Source organism: Somniosus microcephalus, unplaced genomic scaffold (assembly GCF_052327205.1).
Source record: "Somniosus microcephalus isolate GS21.2 unplaced genomic scaffold, FLI_Smic_1.0 unresolved_chr4, whole genome shotgun sequence".
Classification (NCBI taxonomy): Eukaryota; Metazoa; Chordata; class Chondrichthyes; order Squaliformes; family Somniosidae; genus Somniosus; species Somniosus microcephalus.
Window position 1 is genome coordinate 10939929 of NW_028225182.1, and position 10160 is coordinate 10950088.

Sequence of the window (10160 nt, forward strand, 5' to 3'; positions counted from 1 at the left end):
ATGTGTAAAATGAGATATGGGTTAACAGTTCAGGAGATGCAAAGAGCAAAATAAATGAATGAAGTTTCGACTGTCCCTCAGTAACCATATTATCATGTCTTTCATTCTGCAAAATAATGTTACCGGTTAATTAATGGTGATTAAAGCAGTTCTTATTTATTCACATTAGATGCATGTAATTAATTTAATAAAATTACATCGCATTCATGAATAAGAAACGGTGATATCAAAATTTCTTCCCTAACCGGGAATCGTACCCAGCTCGCGATACTGATAGGTATACCTTATTGAATCATTTAATGGTGCCTCAAAAAATATCACACTGCTAAATTAAAATCACTGCTTTAATGTGTTTCGGTGTTGAAGGGGATTGAAAAAAGCCCAGACTGCGCCCGCGGTGAGACAGAGTTCGAACTTACAAAGAAGTTGGAGCTGCGAAGTAACAGCTGGGCGAAAGCTGACACCGATTAAAGGACGAGAAACCGCTCAATATAAAGGATGAGCTCACAAACGTTAATTTCTATATTCTGTGTAAAAGGACTCCCAAATTCTTGAATATACCCAATGACTGAGCATCCACTGCCCTCTGAGGTTGAGAATTGCAAAGATTCACAAGCCTCTGAGTGAAGAAATGTCTCCTCATCTGAGTCTCAAATGGCCGGCCCCTTATCCTGAGACTCTGCCTCCTAGTTCGAAACTCTCCAGCCAGGGGAAACAACCTCTCATCTTCTACCGTTTCAAGCCCTCCAAGAAAATTGTACCTTTCAATGACAACACATCTCGTACTTCTGAACTCCAGAGATTATAGGCCCAATCTACTCAATCTCTCCTCATAGGACAATCCAATCATCATTGAAAACAATCAGGTTTGATTCCCAGTCAGGGATTTCAGTTCTGACAAAGACCATTGAAGTCTGTGAGAATCTTAATAATTGTATTAAAACCAACAAAAATGTGTGTTGCACACTGAAGGAAATTGTAACATGTTTGCTGGGTGACAGTCAAACTTTAATAACTTTCGTCAGAGATTCATAGATTTATAACAAAAGGCGACTATTTTATCCAGCGTTTCCGTAGTGTAGTGGTTATCACGTTCGCCTAACACGCGAAAGGTCCCCGGTTCGAAACCGGGCGGAAACATTTTGTAAATCATGTTCATTTAAATCGTACAAAAATGGATCAATTCGCATTTGTTATGCAATGTAACAAAGTCCTGTTACATTTGTGTTATTCTGTACAGTTATGCACACACACAGAACACTCCGGCGTCGCTCGCTCACTTCAGTTTCCAGCCCTGAGCGTGCAGACAGCCCCTCTCAAAGCTGCACATTCCAGCTGCTTTCAGTTGAATTGTGAAAGATTATTCAAGGATCATGCAGCTTTACCTCGGTTCACAAAAGCAGATCTAAGCCGCGTTTCTGCAAAATACAAACCATGTTTTCCAGAATTCCAAGCTGTATACGGAACTCAACCATTAAAATTCCCTTCATTAACCACAGGGGTTCAGGCAATTTTCTATGATTATATAAAAAGTTATTGAAGTTTGACTGTCATCCGGTATACATGTTAGCAATTCCTGCACTGTGCAGCAAAATGTTGCGGGTTGATTATTGATAATAGAAACAATTATGAAGTGTCTCACAGACTTCAATGATCCCTTAATACCGTTGGTTAACTAAAATCTATCAATCGCAGGTTAAAATGAGCAATTCATATTGCATCTTTGAAAGAGCTATCCAATCAGTCCCACTCCGCTGCTCTTCCCCCATAGCCCTGCTGACACTCCTGCCAGTGGAAACTGTTTCCCCCATAATTTTGATCACCTCTATTAAATCTCCCCTGACCAGTGATTAACGGAGTTCAATGCGGGCAAGTGGCAGATCATTCACTTGGGGCCTAGCAAAGATCGGTCAGTGTGTGGTCTGAAAACATCATGTGAAAGAATAGGTTTTTTCTGTGAAATAGCCTGCCCGTTAAATTTTTCAAATGTTGCCCCAGATCGCTGCTCTCTCAAGCAATGAACATTTTAAACCATTCTCCTGAAATGCAATGTGTAAAATGAGATATGGGTTAACAGTTCAGGAGATGCAAAGAGCAAAATAAATGAATGAAGTTTCGACTGTCCCTCAGTAACCATATTATCATGTCTTTCATTCTGCAAAATAAAGTTACCGGTTAATTAATGGTGATTAAAGCAGTTCTTATTTTTTCACATTAGATGCATGCAATTAATTTAATAAAATTACATCGCATTCATGAATAAGAAACGTTGATATCAAAATTTCTTCCCTAACCGGGAATCGAACCCTGCTCGCAACACTGATAGGAGTAAGTTATTGAATCATTTACTGGTGCCTCGAAAAATGTCACACTGCAAAATTAAAATCACTGCTATAATGTATTTCGGTGTTGAAGGGGATTGAAAAAAGCCCAGACTGCGCCCGCAGTGAGACAGAGTTCGAAATTACTAAGAAGTTGGTGCTGCGAAGTAACCGCTGAGCGAAAGCTGACACATTTTGAAAGACGAGAAACCGCTCAATATAAAGGATGAGCTCACAAACGTTAACTTTCTGTATTCTGTGTAAAAGCACTCTCAAATCCTTGAATATACTCAATGACTGAGCATCCACTGCCCTCTGAGGTTGAGAATTGCAAACATTCACAAGCCTCTGAGTGAAGAAATGTCTCCTCATCTGAGTCTCAAATGGCCGGCCCCTTATCCTGAGACTCTGCCCCCTAGTTCTAGACTCTCCAGCCAGGGGAAACAACCTCTCAGCTTCTACCCTTTCAAGCCCTCCAAGAAAATTGCACCTTTCAATGAGAACTCCTCTCGTTCTTCTAAACTCCAGAGATTATAGGCCCAACCTACTCAATCTCTCCTCATAGGACCTCCTATCATCATTGAAAACAATCAGGTTTGATTCCCAGTCAGGGATTTGAGTTCTGACAAAGACAATTGAAGTCTGTGAGAATCTTAATAATTGTATTAAAACCAACAAAAATGTGTGTTGCACACTGAAGGAAATTGTTACATGTTTGCTGGGTGGCAGTCAAACTTTAAAAACTTTCTTCATAGATACATAGATGTATAGCAAAAGGTGACTACTTTGCTCGGCGTTTCCGTAGTGCAGTGGTTATCACGTTCGCCTAGCGTGCGAAAAATCCCCGGTTCGAAACCAGGCAGAAACATTTTGTAAATCATGTTCATTTAAATCGTACAAAAATGGTTCAATTCGCATTTCTTCTGCAATGTAACAAAGTCCTGTTACATTTGTGTTATTCTGTACAATTGTGCACACACACAGAACACTACGGTTTCGCTCGCTCCCTTCCGTTTCCAGCCCTGACCGTGCAGACAGCCCCTCTCAAAGCTGCACATTCCGGCTGCTTTCAGTTGAATTGTGAAAGATTATTCAAGGGTCGTGCAGCTTTACCTTGGTTCACAACAGCAGATCTAAGCCGCGTGTCTGCAAACTGCAAACCATGTTTTCCAGAATTCCAAGGTGCATACGGAACTCAACCATTAAAATTCCCTTCATTAACCACAGGGGTTCAGGCAATTTTCTATGATTCTATAAAAAGTTTTTAAAGTTTGACTGTCATCCTGTATACATGTTAGCAATTCCTGCAGTGCGCAACAAAATGTTGTGGGTTGATTAATGATTATAGAAACAATTATGAAGTGTCTCACAGACTTCAATTATCCCTTAATACCGTTGGTTAACTAAAATCTATCAACATACACATAAAATTCGTTTAGGTAAATTTTGTCAAGGTTTAAAATTTTAAGTTTTACATTTATATTTCAAAACATTCAATTTGAATTTTAAATCATAGATTCATAGAATCATAGATTGATACGGCACAGAAGGAGCCCATGCAGCCCATTGAGTCTGCGCTGGCACTTTGAAAGAGCTCTTCAAATAATCCCACTCCCCTGATGTTTCACACAGAATCACACAGAAACCCCACAATGCAGATGGAGGCCATTTCGGCCCATCGAGCCTGCACCGACACATGTCCCACCCGATTCCCGTAACCCCTACACGAACACATATCCCACCCTATCCCCGTAACCCCACGTATTTAATCCCCCTAACACTAAGGGTCAATTTATCATAGCCAATCAACCTAACCTGCACACCTGCAAATTTCTCCTTTACAATGATTTATTCAATTCTCTTTTGAAAGTTACTATTGTGTCTGCTCCACCGCCCTTTCAGGCAGCGCATTCCCGATCACAACAACTGGCTGTGGTAAAAAAAACTCCTCATCTCCCCTCTGGTACCTTTTGCCGGTTAGGTTCAATCCGTGTCCTCCAGTTACCGACCCTCCTGCCACTGGAAACAGATTCTCCTTATTTACTCTTATCAAAACATCTTGTAAATTTACAAACCTCGATTAAATTTCCTCTTAATCTTCTGCGGAAAAACAATTGCAGCTTCTCAGTCGCTCAACATAACTGAAGTCAACTCATCCCTGGGGCCACTCGCTCTTTGTGATTGTCTCTCTTTTTTATCTCTATCTGTCACTCTCTTTGTCCCTGCCTCTCTCTTTGTCCCTGTCTCTCTCTTTGTCTCTGCCTCTCTCTTTGTCCCTGTCACTCTCTTTGTCTCTGCCTCCCTCTTTGTCCCTGTCTCTCTATCTGTCTGTCTGTCTCTTTCTCACTCTGTTCACAGTTAGCTTCTAGTTCTGATCAAACAGTGCAAGTTTCAATTCCACGTTAGTATTGTGGTGAATATCCCTGCATGTCTCGCGGGAGACCGGGATTCAATTCCCCGGCGGGCAGGTTTCTTTTTAACAACCCCAATTTTTTAATTTCTTCCCAGTTCCTTGAAATGCTCCTTGGAAAAGTTGAACTGAAAAAGTTCAAGTGAAATAATTTTAAAAGATTTACCGACATAAGAAGAACTGTATAAAAACTTCCTGCACCTGTTCCTCGTTGGAATCGTGCTCTCCCTCTATTTCCCTCTCACTGTTGTGTGGGGCAGAGAGGAGTCATAACGGCACAAAATGAGACCATTGAATGCTTAATTAAATTCATTTATTTTGAACATGTGACCATTTATTCTTACTTCCGTGGTGTGAAATGTTATTTATTTGGAGATTTCTATTATGCTTATGGGATTCCGTACATAAAGCATCATAGGAATCCCCTGTGTGATTGGTTGGCCTGGCCAACGGATGATGCTGAACCGTGAGCGCCAATGGTATCCGTGGGCCTTTATGCTTGCGTACGCCAGCAGGCCCAAGACCGCAAGAGTGCGAAGCTCCGGAGACACCAGTTAATTGGGATTTGTTTCTCGGTTCGGAGGCGTAAGCCGGCGCCAAACCTCCGATCGCAATTTCAAGGCCCATCGTATTTTAGGAGGCTGGTTTAAAATGTTTATTACTTACGACATCAGGAATCTGGGGCAAATTTTGTTCAATATAACCGGGCCGGTTATTGCGCAGAATAAAAATGTTCCACTCGAACATATCCACCCGGGCTCGATTTGGGAACTGTTCATGTAGGAGGCGAACATGATCGTCGCTGCACTACGGAAACTGGAGCGTTAGTGTCCACGGAAAAGCGAATCAGCAACGAGCATAAAATCTGATGGTGATCATTTTCAGATTCAATGCAGTCAGCCATTAAATAAAGTGAATAATTTTACAGTGAAAAGATTTGGAAGTATTACTCGCATCTGTGCCTTTAGTTAAAGTTTGTGGCGTCTGACTCCCGCTCATGTCTCTGAATAAGAAAGGAGAGGCTTGACATTGACCAGACTGCACTGCGCCTGGTGCTTGTGAGCTCATCCTTTATATTGAACGGTTTCTCATTCATTGACCGGCGTCAGCATCAGCTCAGCGATTACTTCGCAGCACCAACTTAATTGTAAGCTCGATCCTCTCTCACCGCGGGCGTTGCATAGTGATTTTATCGTCATTTTCAATCCCCTTCTTCTCCAACAGCCTGCCAATCTGAAAATGACCCGATAATTCCTACTCTCTATTTTCTATCCATTAACCAACCTCTATTCTTGCTAATACATTACCTCGAGTCCCATGAGCCCTTACCTTGTGTAACAAGCTTTTATGTGTTTGCTTATCGAATGCCTTTTGGAAATCCAAATATGCTGCCTCCACTGGTTCCCCTTATAGTTCCAATTAATGCCTGAAGCAGAACATCCCGTTGTGCCAATGGAGCCTGTTTGTCGGACAAGGCTACATGTAAGGAAGGAGTGTGGTAAGGAGATAAGTGAAGTGATACTTTGGTAACAAGGTCGGGTAATAAAAATAAAAGTGCTGGAAACACTCAGCAGGTCAGGCAGCTTCTGTGGAGAGAGAAGCAGAGTTAACGTTTCAGGTCGAAAATCTTCCATCAGAAGGTGGCCAGTTGTGTTAGGTTACACTATTAAACGTGCAAATTGTCACGTAGTAGAGGTAAGGAAAAGATATCAAAAGTTTGGAACAGATACTTTAGAATTCGATAAAGGTTTGAGCAACTTGTATATCGAACTCGGAACTATAAAGTGTTGGAGTTGCTCAGCTAAAATTCGCAAAGATTTGTTTAAAAGCTGTTGTTAATTATACTTCTAATTGTTGCAGGATTAATAAATCTGACATTTATTGTTGCGAACACTTTTACTGCTCTGCGCGTTTCCCAGCTGTGCTCGGAGCGCCGTCCCCTTCAGTCCATCGCTCACAGGGTCTGTTCCATTCAGCGTTTCTATTCTCTGGACCTTGGTGAAATTTCATGAATTGAAAGGGACGCGTCTCAACCCCGAGCTCGTCACCGACTCGCTAACTGCTGCACAGCGACCACACTCTGCTCGTGTGAGATGGAGGCCCAGGAGCTGTTTCAAGCTCGAGTGCAGTTACAAGCAGAACTCATTCAAAGAAAGTCCAAGTCATTGAGGCGCCTGATTCTTTGCACCTTCCCAACGTGTTGAGATTCATGTGGGGGAGATTTGGGCACTCCTTTCCCCACATTGCAACACTTCAAAGGTACTTCAATGGTTATAAAGCGCTTTGGGACGTCCTGAGTTCGTAAAAAGCTCTGTATCAATGCCAGTGTTTTTTTTTGCAGAAGTTCGAACAGCAAGTTCATAATTCGCGGGCAAAATAAGGGCTCGTCTGGGATTTCAACCGGGGACCTCTCGCAAATTTCAACCAATAACCCCGAAACGAGAATCATACCTCTAAAGCAACGAGCCAACTGATAGATGTTACTGGAAATAAGAGCTAACCATTGTAAAACCATTTTTTCTGTGTGGTTTTACTTGATGATCAGAGCACTTGAGACCGAGACAATTACTTTGCCTTTTGGACCTGTCTTCTCAAGCGCCGCCCGGTCCCAGACCTACAGTTAATGGGCTGTGGTTCAGATATTGGATGGGATAAAAATTGATAAAGAGGAGGTACTAGAAAGGCTGGCTGTAAACCTTTTGTTTATATTCTCTTCTGGACGCCGGTTTGCTGCAGCTCTCTTTTTCCCATAACATACTGAAAACCAAGGAGCCGACTGGTAAAAAGTAGTGGATATAAGAAGTAACTATTGTAAAAACCATTTTGTGTATGTGGCTATTCTTGATGAGCAGAGCACTTGAAACCGAGACAGTGACTTTGCCTTTTGGACCTGTCTTCTGAAGCGCCGTCCGGTCCCAGACCTACAGTTATTGAGCTGTGGTTGAGATATTGGATGTGATAACAATTGTAAAGAGGAGGTACCAGGAAAGCTGGCTGTATTTATGTCCATAAGTCACCAGGATCAGATGAAACGCATCCTCGGATGCTCAGGGAAGCACAGGTGGAAATTGTGAAGTTACTGGCCACAATCTTCCGATATTCATTGGATACGGCGGTGGTGCCAGACGTCTGGAGAATTGCAAATGTTACACCCTTGTTCAAAAAGGAGTATAAGGTTCAACCCAGCAACTACAGGCCAGTCAGCTTAACGTCGGTAGTCAGGAAGCTTTTAGACAGGATAATCTTGGACAAAATGACCGGTCACTTGGACAAGTATGGATGAATTAAGGAAAGTCTGCACGGATTTGTTAAAGGCAAATCGTCTTTTACCAACTTGATTAAATTATTTGATGAGGTGAAAGAAAGGGTTCATGAGGGAAATGCGGTTGATGTGGTGAACATGGACTTCCAAAAGGCACTTGATAAAGTGCCGCATAACAGGCTTGCCAGCAAAGTTGAAGCCCATGGAATAAGAGGGACAGTGGCAGCATGGATGTGAAATTGGCTAAGAAACAGGAAACAGATTAGTGGTGAACGGTTATTTCTCTGACTGGAGGAAGGTGTTCCTCAGGGATCGGTACTAGGACCACGGCCCATCTTGACATATATTAATTATTTGGAGTTAGGTGTCCAGGGCACAATTTCAAAACTTGCTGATAATACAAAACTTGGAAGTATAGTGAGCAGTGAGGAGTGTAGTGATAGACTCCAAGTGGACATGGACAGGCTGGTGGAATGGGCGGACATGTGGCGAGATGAAGTTAAATGCAGAAAACTGTGAAGTGATACATTTTGGTTGGAAGAATGAGGAGAGGCAATATAATTTAAAGGATACATTTCCAAAGTGGGTGCAGGAACAGAGAGACCTGGGGGTATATGTGCACAAATCATTGAAGGTGGCAGGACAGGTTGAGAAATCAGTTTAAAAAGCTTATGGAATCCGGGGCTTTACAAATAGAGGCATAGAGCACAAAAGCAAGGAAGTTATGATGAACCTTTATAAAACACTGGTTCGGCCACAACTGCAGTATTCATGTTCCAGAAAATGTTATTCTGTGCAATAACCGGTCCTGTTAAATTGAACAAAAGTTGCACAAGACTCCTGGTGACATAAGCAATGAACATTTTAAACCAGACTCCTGAAATACATTGGCCTGGAAATTGCGATCGGGGGCTCGCCACCGGCTAATGCCTCGGAATCGAAAAAAAAATCCGAATTACCTGGTGTCTCCGGAGCTTCGGACTCTTGCCGCCCTGGGCCTGCTGGCGTCCGCCTGCATAAAGGCCCACGGATCCCAGAGGCGCACTCGGTTCGCAAGCATCCCTGAGATCACATGGGCCAGACCAACCAATCAAAAAGGGGGGTTCCTATGAGGGTAATGGGGATTTCACTTATGTATAGAAACCCCATAACATAGTCGACATCTCCAAATAAATAACATTTCACACCACGGAAATAAAAATAAATGATGACTTGTTCAAACTTAATGAAATTAATTAAACATTTAAAATACAATTTTTAATTTTATGAAATATATATTTGAACATTTTAAAGCGGGCCAGAGTTTACCTAAACTAATTTAAAATGTATGTATGTGTATATCATTAAAAAAAAATATTTTAACATTTATTTTCACCCGTGCACTGGCAAAAGAAGTTCTTACGCCTGCTATTAGGCTGGATAGCTCTTTCGACCAACGTGGACACGAAGGGCCGAATGGCCTCTTTCTGTGCCGTAAATTTCTATGATTCTATTACCAGGTGTAAGGGTTTCCTGGGCATCCGCTGGGCAGTAGTTAGCCCAAATCTGCACCAGCAAAAGTGATGTTGTAGCGGATGCGGTGGCTCTGTCCAAGCGAAACTTGACAGATCACAAGTTCTGGGCTTTCGGGCGTGCGGAAACCTGGAACTTGCGGGGTGGTTCTGAAGGCGGACGAGAGCCTTCGCTGTGCATTCGCTGTCGGAAGCACCGTAAAATCCGGGCCATGGTGTAAAATGACATATGCATAACAGTTCATCACATAGAAAGCACAATACACGTTATTGAAGTATCTTTAGCATTTAATTCATTCTGCAAATTAAGATTATCGGTTAATTAATGGTAATTAAAACATTTGTTCACATTAGATACATGTAAGTAATTTTTACAAGTTAGTTTAAATTAATTAAAAACTGCATCCCTGACCAAAAATCGAACTCGGGCCGCGGCGATGAAAGCGCCGAATTCTAACCACTAGACTGCTAGGGAACACGGCAGCCTAATGCGATAATTGTAAATAGAATGGGTCAATCCGTATTGGATACAAATTCGTTTTGATTGTTTACATCAAAAAGCACTTCATGACACTGCGGCTTACAAATCCAGTTTCATGTACCTGAAGCTATGATAAAAATGACCCTTAGTGTTAGGGGGATTAAATACGTGGGGT

The 10160-nt window shown here is 42.1% G+C and overlaps 1 non-coding gene across 1 annotated transcript; it reads left to right on the plus strand.

Annotated features, from left to right (window-relative positions):
* Positions 1-1067: 1067 nt before the first annotated feature.
* On the plus strand, positions 1068-1140 carry trnav-aac (transfer RNA valine (anticodon AAC)). The gene has a single exon. It is a non-coding gene; the product is annotated as a tRNA-Val (tRNA).
* The last annotated feature ends 9020 nt before the right edge of the window (positions 1141-10160 follow it).